The sequence below is a fragment of the Leopardus geoffroyi genome, chromosome B3 (assembly GCF_018350155.1).
Source record: "Leopardus geoffroyi isolate Oge1 chromosome B3, O.geoffroyi_Oge1_pat1.0, whole genome shotgun sequence".
Lineage (NCBI taxonomy): Eukaryota > Metazoa > Chordata > Mammalia > Carnivora > Felidae > Leopardus > Leopardus geoffroyi.
Window position 1 is genome coordinate 101,441,970 of NC_059337.1, and position 12,452 is coordinate 101,454,421.

At 39.3% G+C, this 12,452-nt stretch overlaps 1 pseudogene; it reads right to left on the minus strand.

Moving 5' to 3' along the window:
* Positions 1–11,427: 11,427 nt before the first annotated feature.
* LOC123584486 lies at positions 11,428–11,626 on the minus strand (annotated as a pseudogene).
* Between the last annotated feature and the right edge of the window lie 826 nt (positions 11,627–12,452).

The window sequence follows — 12,452 nt, forward strand, 5'->3', positions numbered from 1 at the left end:
AAGGGCGTATTAGCCCGGGTGGATCTGCAAGGTGCACAGGGGCAAGAGGGGAAGGCTTAGCTCACTTTGCAGTGGGTGGTCCCCTGTGGGAGGGGCCCTGCAGCACCAGGAGGGAGGCAGACCCATCACTGTTGGGATGAGCACCAGGTGTTGTATGGAAACCACTTTGACAATTAATTTCATATTATTAAAAAAAAAGATATATGTTCAAATTTATCAAGCTGTCACTTGGGATTTATTAACCTTACTGTATTAAAAAAAATTTTTAGGGGTGTCTGGGTGGCTCAGTCAGTTAAGTGTCTAACTTCATTCAGGTCATGATCTCACGGTTCATGAGTTTGAGCCCACATCAGGCTCTCTGCTGTCAGTGCAGAGCCTGGAGCCTGCTTTGGGTTCTGTGTCTGCTTCTCTCTCTGCACCTTCCCCACTCATGCTTTGTCTCTCTTCCTCTCTCAAAAATAAATAAGCATTAAAAAATTTTTTTTTAATTTTTTAAATATATAATAGGGCCACCTGGGTGGCTCAAGTCAGTTAAGTGTCCAACTTCAGCTCAGGTCATGATCTCGTGGTTCAAGAGTTCAAGCCCTGCGTCGGGCTGTGCTGACAGCTCAGAGCCCGGAGCCTGCTTCAAACTGTGTGTGTGTCTCTCTCTCTGTCCCTCCTCCACTTGTGTTCTGTCTTTCTCTCTGTCTCTCTCAAAAACAAATAAACATTAAAACATTTTTTAAGTGAACAAACATATATATATATATATATATATATATATATATATATATATATATATTTAAAAGTTGACCCTCAAAATTAGAAAATTCTCAGTCTCTTCCCATTTCAGGACTTCAAACCATCCACTCTTGCTTATTACCCTATGTGACTGGGAAAGCAAGTGTCTTCAACAAATACCTCTAACAAGAACTGTAGACATCAATTAAATCAATGAGAGGATTAACATGGAATATGATGACAAATATATATAATGCCCTGTGACCTCATTGATTTATTAACTTTTAATCTTCCATTGCACAGAATCCTGAATTTCATACATTTCTGGTTATTTCTCAAAAATTTCCTTGCTGGGGCTCCTGGGTGTCTCAGTTCGTTAAGTGTCCAACTTTGGCTCAGGTGATGATCTCAAGGTTGGTGAGTTCAAGACCCACACCCGGCTCTGTGCTGATAGCTCGGAGCCTGGAGCCTGCTTTGGATTCTGTGTCTCCCTCTCTCTCTGCCTCTCCCCTGCTCATGCTCTGTCTATCTCTGTCAAAAATAAATAAAAATTAAAAATTTTTTTTAAAAAGTTCCTTTTTGCCCTTTCTGTCTTTAAATATAATTCTGGAAAAGTATCTACCTATTGGATCCTTAACATCTACCATAAAATAATCTGTAATGGCTTCTAAAACACGTTTTGGATTATGTGTGATCCCATATAATGTTGTTATGAATTATATTCTATCTTGGTTATTCCCTCTTTGTTTCCTGTCTTCTCAAGTTTCTTTTGGGAGCAGATTAATAAAGATATTTTGTATCTGAAGACTTTTTCTGCCTCCTAGGTATATATTTATCTCTGAGATGCACTGCCTTTGCACTCAGCTTTTTCTTGGATTTCCTTACATTTCTATAGGTGGTTCTGCCTTGCCAGTTCTATATACTGGCATACAAACTATCCAGATAAGATCCTAAGTCAAGATTTCTCTTGCTTCTATCCTATGGCTATGTTACAATTCTCTTCCCATATATCATTAGCTAATATATATACCTTATACTCTAAATCTGTCTTAGCCCCTGCTCATTGTTGGAACTTTAGATATGTATTGTTATGGATCCACTTGTTATATATTTAGTTATCACAAAGATAATCCCAAAGATAGTCTTCCTTGATTTTTGCCAAATCTATAAAAATTGTGTGAACTTTTAATCTTCTGTACAAGATTAGAGACTTCGTAGACCCAAGTGTGGAAAGAGAGAGGATTATTAAAAAAATAAATTCTCAAGGAATTTATAGATAGCACCTGCAGTTCGAGGCAGTGACGCTCTTGATTTTCATAGGCCTTGAAATGAGCAGTTTAATCCAAGTGTACCAAAATCTCAAGGAGCATTAGGCTTCAGGTGACATCTCAGTAACAGATATAAGTCTAATTAGCAATGTGAGATATGTTAGTAATTGGCAAATATGTATTAACAAAATATAGTCAATTAGTATTTAGTAAACAACTGGGTGATATGGAGTAAATTAGTAGCTTGTAGTAAATGCTTATTAGTGATGTGTAATGAGCCTGGATCATGGAATGCTGGTAGGTGGCTTGACTTGCTTCTTACCCCATACTCCTGAGAATACAGGAAACAGGGCAAGCATCTTTTCCATACAGTCATATTAAAAGTTCCATGAATCCCAAATGTTACATTAAAAGAACCAACTTTTCCTGTATCCTGTAACATTGATGCATGGTAGTTAAAAAAGAAAATTCCATGCTCTTAAAAAGAAAAAACTTCATATGAACCAGCAGAAAGCTGTATCCATAGTTGGAACTTCAAAGTTACTCTTTCTACTCCTCTTCCCTTTAACTACCATCTTTACACCAGTCCTAGTCTCAACCTTTGGTGCTTTAGGCTGCCATCTTTTCAAGTTCTGACTTTGGGGAAACTACAAGATTAAGAAGCAGTCACCCTCTTGGCTTACTCTCTGACACACTCATGTTGCCAAGGGGAAAGGAATCCACTGTCTACCAGTTATACCTTTCTATGATCCCTGTCACATTTCCCTTCTTAGACAGAGTCACTTCCTATATCCACAGAGTATTTTGAGGGAAGCCCTCAGTCCTATGAGCCCTCTCGATGTCTCTCTGCATTACTAGAAAAAGAGGCACTTCTTGAAGGTAGAGTGGAATCTACATGACACAACATGCTCATTGTTTTTTAAATTGCAAACAACAATTTTAGAATCAGACCAGTCTGGGTTCAAATTCTGACTTTATTACTTAATATTGGAGAGACTCAAAGGAAATTGGACATACCCTTTCTCAATTTGTTTCTATAAAGAGGAATAATGAAACCTACTTTGTAGTGCTGTTGTACGGATATGGGATAATTTATATTAGATGCTGGAATGTGGTCTGCGCAAAATAGGTTCTCAATTAATGGTAACTTGCTATTCTTAGAACAGCTTCTCTAGTATCAGGAAGAGAACTCCCTGGCATAAACCAAGCAAACACTATAGTTGCTTCTGTGGAAGTAAGGGGAGCACTTCACAACGTGGATAATCTAAGTGTGTACTGTAAGCATTCAATAAATTCTAGTGAACAAATAATAATAGACTGTTTCCTGTTTATACCAGAAGAATATCTTTCTTTTTCCCTAAACAGCTCATGGACGTCATCGTCTTCAAGAGTTCATTGTACTCCGATATTCCCAGTTAATAAAATGCCATGTCCAACAAACAATATACTCTTAGCTGCAGATTAGTAAGTAGAAAGCTATTAACTAACACATCAAGGTCTTGAATATGCCATTATAAGTGGTTCTCATAACATGACCTTGATTACTAAAAGATCTAGAAATATCTTCTGAATCATCAAAGACTAAACTGGTTCAATATGATTTTTCCATTGAGCATATATGTGGTATTCAAAGCCTTTGAAAATGGGAGCCTAGGGAAGCTCCTTGAGGAAAGGCCAGGGTGTTGTTGGTTATAGTCTAATGATCTATTTACACAATGCCTAGAGAAGTAAGAGCTCAATAAATATTTGTTGAACTTAAAAACAGGGGGTAAAGGGGTAAGGTATGTAGCATATATGGCCATTCAGTCTTCTAACCAGGGATTTAATTAGTAAGAATAACATATTGCTAAACAACAAGAGAAAACAGAGGCATCGTGCCTTAATATTAGTAACTAAAAAGCAGAATTTCCTTATGAGATGGAATTTCTCTAGTTATGCTGCCAAGGGAGTCACCCTATTATTTTCTCATCTGTGTGAACAGTGATTCCTAAAGATAGATAAAAGTGCAAAAGATAGGTTTCCTAAACATGCAGGCATTCCCCTAATTTGGCAATGTTACTTTCACAAAATCAGCACTTTAAAATTATATGCTGACTCTGCATTCGATTTTTACACACCAGATTTAGACTTTAGAACAGCAGTTAATGATCTAATATTTCAAGCCATCATTTACATAGCTGCCTGCCAGACAACAATTTAATGTTGGTATCATTACTTCATTTGTCCCCAAAGCAGTTTGCATGATTAATGATTAAATACATATATATATATACATATATATATATGTGTATATATATATATATATATATATATATATAAAACAATCTTTCCATCATAGTTTTATGAAGATGTTGCTACTAGAAATAAGAAGCATAATTCAGATAAACTTCATAACACTGACATAAAGACAATAATTATTAGGCAATCCAAACCAGAATACAATAATCTCCAATTAGAAGCTTAAGGGGCACCTGAGTGGCTCGGTTGGTTAAGCATCCAACTTTGGTTCAGGTCATGATCTTACGGTTCGTGAGTGTGAGCCTCACACGGGGCTCTACACTGACAGTGCAGACTCTGGGATTTTCTCTCTCCCTCTCTATCAGCCCCTCCCCTGCTCATGCACACTCACTCTCTCTTTCTCTCTCTCTCTCAAAATAGATTAACTTAAAACAATTTTTTTAATCTACTTAAAGTGTATTTAACTCAAGATATTCAAAGATCAAAGGTATGAAATGTTGCAAGTACAACATCAAAGATTAGCTCTAAATAAATGCTCAGGTATAATTGTGAATTTGTGCTGTAATATAGATTCCTCCTTATTACATAGAAGTCCATATACATATATCCCTTTTCAGAAATATATTGTGTAAAACAGAACGCGATCACCTGTGATTAAATGAGGAAATCGCACGTATAATAGAAAAACGAAGACTTTAGAAGCTTTTGACTGTCCCCTTTTCTGTAAACCTTTAAAAAAAATTTTTTTTAATGTTTATTTATTTTTGAGACAGAGAGAGACAGAGCCTGAATGGGGGAGGGTCAGAGAGAGAGGGAGACACAGAATCTGAAGCAGGCTCCAGGCTCCGAGCTGTCAGCACAGAGCCCGACACGGGCTCGAACTCACGGACCATCAGATCATGACCTGAGCCAAAGTCGGACGCTCAACCGACTGAGCCACCTAGGCGCCCCTGTAAACCTTTTTTTTTTTTTTAACATAGCCCTGCTTTAAAATACTGGCATGTGACATTTGTAACATATGCATATTCTTTCTCTTCCACTCAGTTGGAGACAAAGTAAGGTTTCTTAAATCTCAGTGAGATTATGATGATTTTTGAAATGCGAACATTGTGGTTCTACAACCTCAACTGCCAAAGATCAGCCTTGCTGAAGCTAATGTGAAGATAACTTAAGAGAAGGCAGCAGAGTGACACAGGCTGAGAAGAAATGAGTAGCCTTCATACCTAATACATTACTTCATTCCTTCTGTCAAAAGCCAAGCTGCCAGTCTCCCCTGGCAGACCTTGTTTTCCACCAGCCCTCTGTTCATGCCAGGTCTCGGAAGCAGGGCTGTGCGGGAGCATTCATGGGCCCTCCACCACCTTCAAAGTGCCTCACCTTGACGGATTCCTGGTTCCTGTGTTGCCCCAGAACGTGCAGCCCAGGCTCCTTCTGTCTTTCTGGAACATCTGCGTACAAAGAAGAAGGGAGTTTTCCCCCAAACTGATGTTTTGTTTTCCCATTTCTCTTTTGCATCTAAATCTTTTATATTTGCTAACCTAAACTTACTCTGACACGCTTTGTGTGAATTTTTGTTTTGAACCAGAAACATCAAATTTAACCTAGCATTCTTGGGAAAAATCATAAAATGACTGCTTTAACTGATATTTTATTGAATTAGGACATATATTACAACATCTGTTTCATAGTTACTATAATAAATAATGTTTCACTTCTCAAGAGTGAGTTATAAAAATAATTGATTTTGACATCAGCCCATCTATTTAATATGATCTATAAAGTGTTCAAAAATTTCTAAATAATATGATGGCCTGACAAAGGAGCCAATCTGCTAGCTGGGACTAGGATCTGTCTAGGGGATCCCACAGACACAGTTACAAAGACTGTAGGTGTCTGTTGTGTAGTCCCAAAGTTTGTTTATCCATCCAGCATAGCCTGGTGTAAAAGTCTTGTATTTGTTTCTATGGTTATAAATGATCCCACCCTTCTGGACATTTACATTGAATCAGCCAGCCAGCCAGCCAGTTGTACAAAAAAGGGTCTGGGAGTAATTAAAATTAGAGTTATAATTTTTTTTTTTTTTTGCCATTTTACCATTCTTTGTCAGACTCCAACAAAATCAACATATCTGAGACAAGAACAGCGTACGTGAAAATGGTGAAGATACATTAGCAAACATAAGACCACATGAGTAATTAATGCAAGCTATTAACGTGTGTGGATCAGGTGTCCCTCCCTACACCTCACCAGCTGTGTCTGCCACAGGAATGCAAACAAGTCCACCCGAGCCTGGCCCACTGAGGGGTGGGCCCAGTAGGGCCCGAGTTGTGTGAGGAACCCTGGAGACTCCTGGGAAGGAACTCTTCCTGAGGAGAGGAAAGGTTTGTTCTAGTGACAGTGCTTCCACTGTCAGAGGAGGTGGAGATAATGGGAACAGCAAAACATTTATCTCTCAGATTTGTCCTTCAATATTGTCTTCAGGAAGTGGCAGTGAGGGAGCTGCCAGTAAAGGTGGAAGTAAGCCTCTGTGGCATTTTGGGAAATGGGAGACTCTTGCCTGGCACACAGTGTCTCCAAAGCATTGGTGGCAGTGGTAGTGAAGTCGTGAGGGCAGCAGCACCAGCACTGGAGGGCCCCGAGCACCTATTAGGCAGGAAGAGAGGGATGGCGGGCCCTTGCCAGGCACCTCAGTATGGCCCCACCACCAGAGTTGTGGCATACTAATTTATTGAACCTTATTTCTATTTTGCATTGGAAAGGGATGAAGCAATGGTTATAGTTCTGAGAATAGCAAGACCTTGGGCCCCACTTCATAAGAAGGCCAAGGGCTCCAACACTTGCCTGTTGCCCCAGCAGAGCCATCTGGTTTTATGGAACCGCACAGGCTTGGGTAATGAGCGTATCTGCAGGCTGTTCCCAAATATTTAGAACCACACACAACTCCGAAGACTTCGCCAGGATTCATAGGGCCCCCAGCAGTGATAGATTATGTATTCCAGTCTGGCAGAATGGGAGCTATGAACGTACTTAATTTGATTTGGAAAAATTTTGACAAGTGTGCCATTTCTCATGTTAGAGCATTATGATGGAATCACATCCATGCCAACGACATTGGGGGGATGGAACAAAAGAAATTCTATGATTGCTAATGACTCCATTTTTGCTCCCCAAGCTAGAACAAAAAGAGTTACAAAACCAAATGCTAAGAAGTTGCTGAGGTAACCGTTTTCAGCTAATGCCAAACACCAACCACTTACGTAGAGTAAGTGGTAGGAAAGAAACGTGTGTTGCAAGGAAAAGAAAAAAACATATGGCGTGACTCTGGCCCAGTGACAAGCATCGATTTCTAACTAACAATTTCTTATTTATCTGGGAAGTTGTTGATTAAATAGCAGCAGTAATCACAGACTTTAGTTTCACTGCTTCCAACTCCTCTGTTTTGCTCAAGCTTAACAAACTGCCCACCCTCATTCGTGCCTATAGTATCTGATCTATGAGAGCCAATATCGGTTAAAGGGCATCATGTGTTGTGAAGAAGGCCTGTACACAGTTGCCTTACAATTGCCACCATTCTGGGGGCGCCTGGGTGGCTCAGTCAGTTGAGCTTCCGACTTCAGCCCAGGTCATGATCTCATGGTCTATGAGTTCGAGCCCTGCGTCGGGCTCTGTGCTGACAGCTCAGAGCCTGGAACCTGCTTCGGATTCTGTGTCTCCCTCTCTCTCTGCCCCTCCCCTACTCATGCTCTGTCTCTCTCTGTCTCAAAAATAAATTTTAAAAAAACATTTAAAAAAAAAACAATTGCCACCATTCTGGTCTCACATGAAGAGAGTGATCATGGAAGTCAGATATTTACTGATGTGAGGCGAGTCAAGGAATGTCTATCCTAAAGGATGTGAGGGGGTGGAGAGGTGGGGAGGAGTAAATGTAATATTTGATATAAATCATACTTAATTACCAAAGAAGTTTGGTGAACAGTCTTGAAGGCCAAAACTAGAATAGTTGTGACAGATTTGTTGCAAAAAAGAATATGTTAGAATTTCTGTTTGTATTTTTGTATCTTATTTGTTTACAATTTTTTTAGTGTTTATTTATCTTTGAGACAGAGGGAGAGACAGGGTGTGAATGGGGGAGGGGCAGAGAGAGAGGGAGACAGAGAATCCTGAAGCAGGCTCCAGGCTCTGAGCTGTCAGCACAGAGCCCACTGCAAGGCTCCAACTCATGAACCATGAGATCATGACCTGAGCCAAAGTCTGATGCTTAACCAACTGAGCCACCCAGGCCCCCCTCTACTTGTATCTTATTTATATAATCCTCAATCATTTGAAATATATGGATTGATACTGGTGCCCATACTCTAATGTGTCAGAAGGTCATGCACCATTAACAAAATGAGGGAGCAATCCCAAAACTAGAGAGGCCGCCTCTCTGTGAGTAGCTCCTACTTGTGAGTGTGCATTCAGTATACTAAGACTTATCACTGAGCCCAGTTAAGTGAACTTATAGAGTTTATTTTCTAATTCAGAAAATTGGCAAGGAAATTAAACATACTCTTAAAATGAAGTCCCAAACTGAAGTATTCCCCATAATACAAACATGGGGAATTAGACTGGCCACTTTCTTTCAGTTATGAATTGAAAACAAAGAAATTTTTTTAAACGTATCCAGGAGTTGTTTAGAATCATTAAGGATGAGCTTGGAAATTACAAATTCAACTTGTTAAGGTTAAACCTTGCACTAATGATATAAAATCACTTAGGATATTAGCTAATAATGTTTAGAGGCACTGCTATCAGCAAGCCATTTATAAACTAAGAAACTAGAAGATATTAAAATAAATTTTGATGAGGGAACATATTTTTGTGCTATCAATTTTTCTAACGTTTATTTATTCTGGAGAGAGTGGAAGTGGAGGAGGGGTAGAGAGAGAGGGAGGGAGAGAATCCCAAGCAGGCTCCACACTGTCAGTGCAAAGCGCAATGTGGGGCTCAGACTCACACACCATGAGATCATGACCTGAACTGAAACCAAGAGTCAGACGTTCAACCAACTGAGCTACCCACTGTGCCCCACTGTGCTGTTAATTTTAAAATAATGTTAAAACATTACTTATTTCACCTTCATCTTACTCTTTTACAATTCCTTTTATCTCTTTTATAATGTACATATAAAAATGTGGGAAAAACTTCTCCTAATATGGGTGAATCAATAAAGCTCAGAAACCATTCCTATGGTTGCAAATCAGGAATATACACAAACATATTTCACAGAGTGCTCTGAAGTCTTAACCTGCAAACGTGATTGAATCTTTCTCTAAAATTGGGCCTTAGATATTTAAAAAAAAAGGATTCTGAGATAAGAATAAAATTTTGCAACCACTGCATCCACTATAGGCAGTCTTATACCTTAATCTATAATGGGTAGAAAAAAATCCGCCCATTTTAGAAATATGCTCCCAATCTTTTTTTATTCACTGGAAACATATAAACCCTGTTGTTAGAACTTTAAATCAGCATAATTGCCAAGATACGACCAGTTTCTCCATGGAAGCTCAGGAGTGAAAGGTTCAAGGAGATACACAAGGAGAACAGTTAGGTTTATTGTCCATAAGTGGCTTTGAGTTCTGATAACAATACAATTGCATGTACAGAGATATAGCATACATTTTACTAAACAATTGTTTTGGTGTTTAGTCATTCTTGAGAGGCAGAGACAGAGCACAGGTCAGGGAGGGGCAGAGAGAGACACACACAGAATCTGATGCAGGCTCCAGGCTCTGAGCTGTTAGCACAGAGCCCAATGTAGGGCTTAAACCCACACACCTTGAGACCATGACATGAGCCGAAGTGGGACCCTTAACTGACTAAGCCCCCAGGGGCCCTTAAGCCATATTTAACTTAACTAGTTAAATTAGCCCTCAGCTAGACATAGTTTTAAAGCCAAGATAAAGATTAATCATACTCTTAGTATTTAAATCTCTTCCTTGGAGATGCAGAGATAAATCATTTGGAAACAAAAAGAAAACGTCTTTTTAAAATCTGAATTCTTCAAAGGCAAGGGAATTAAAAGCAAAAATGAACTACTGGGACCTCATCAAGATAAAAAGCTTCTGCACTATGAAGAAAACAATCAACAAAACTAAAAGGCAACCAATGGAATGGGAAACGATATTTGCAAATGACATATCGGATAAAGGGCTAATATCCAAAATCTATAAAGAACTCACCAAACTCCACACCCAAAAAACAAATAATCCAGTGAAGAAATGGGCAGAAGACATGAATAGACACTTCTCTAAAGAAGACATCCAGATGGCCAACAGGCACATGAAAAGATGCTCAACGTCACTCCTCATCAGGGAAATACAAATCAAAACCACACGGAGATACAACCTCACACCGGTCAGAGTGGCTAAAATGAACAAATCAGGAGACTATAGATTCTGGAGAGGATGTAGAGAAACGGGAACCCTCTTGCACTGTTGGTGGGAATGCAAACTGGTGCAGCCGCTCTGGAAAACAGTGTGGAGTTTCCTCAAAAAATTAAAAATAGATCTACCCTATGACCCAGCAATGGCACTGCTAGGAATTTACCCAAAGGATACAGGAGTGCTGATGCATAGGGGCACTTGTACCCCAATGTTTATAGCAGCACTTTCAACAATAGCCAAATTATGGAAGAGCCTAAATGTCCATCAACTGATGAATGGATAAAGAAGATGTGGTTTATATATACAATGGAATACTACTTGGCAATGAGAAAGAATGAAATCTGGCCATTTGTAGCAGTGTGGATGGAACTGGAGAGTGTTATGCTAAGTGAAATAAGTCAGGCAGAGAAAGACAGATACCATATGTTTTCACTCATATGTGGATCCTGAGAAAATTAATAGAAGACCGGGGGGAGGGGAAGGAGGAAAAAAAAAGTTACAGAGAGGGAAGGAGGCAAACCACAAGAGACTCTTAAATACTGAGAACAAACTGAGGGTTGATGAGGGGGGAGGGAGGAGGGGAAAGTGGGTGATGGGCATTGAGGAGGGCACCTGCTGGGATGTGCACTGGGTGTTGTATGGAAGCCAATCTGACAATAAATTACATATTAAAAAATCTGAATTCTTTTCAGTTCTCTGTATGCTTGCAAATGTTCATAATGCGATGTTGAAAAATTGGCATTTTTCTGGCTTAAATGTGGAGACATAAATTAATGTTTAAATGTGTAGAAATTCCTATCCCAGAAGAGTATAAATTAGAAATGCAGACATTAATAATTATCCTTTATACTTGCTCGTCTATCTGTATTATAGCCTTGTGCATGTGAAAACTATAGATGGGATTTTAATTAGCAATAATCGTGCCTTGGATAAACCTCATTGGCTACGATACTGCCACTGAGCAAAGCTTCTAGATGGGATTTTAAAAGGACAAAATACATCAAGCGAAATCCTTCGCTATATATTAATATACTCTGTATACTAAGTTGTAGAAATTGTGATGAAAAAACATTATTAGATTTTAACTAAACCTAGGTAGCAACATAGAATTTGAGAAATGAAATTCATCCTGCCTCTCATTTTATAGAAAAGGGAACAGAGTCCCTGCAGAAACTAAATGCCCCCCAAGGGCTGCATGGCTTACGTGGAGAGCCCAATGCAGTGGGCTTTCTATCATGTCACACTGCTTGTCATAAGATACATCTATATCTACATATGCATCTATCTACATCTACCTATATCTATGTATCTATATCTATACATATACATAGATATTTTTTAATGGCATTAAAAACAAAATTAAATCAAATAGTAATTTTTTCACTGGCATGCCCCTTCTCTCTTTGTATTTCCTCTTCATAAGGGTCAGTGACCTCCGCGGACGATAAATCAAGATGGTATTTTTTCTCGTAGGAGACTGTGACAGTTCATGATGGTTGACATCTTGACTGCTTGATGCCTGGAGCTTCTCATTTCAGGTGCATACTGATTGGCTACACTTGCTTTTCTCTTTGCCCTGGTTTTATACCTTCCCTCTGAGTCAAGTCTCCACTTGCATGATTCCCATTTATTAAGCACCTAAATGGCGCCTGATGCTAAGGATTTACAGGGGAAATGGACCCCATCTCCACCATGAAGGCTCTCCATCCAGTGCACAGGGAACCAAGTATTTACCTCCTCCTCTCACACTTTTGTTCCTGCTGTGCTGAGGATATCAAAATGCAGAGCAATGAAT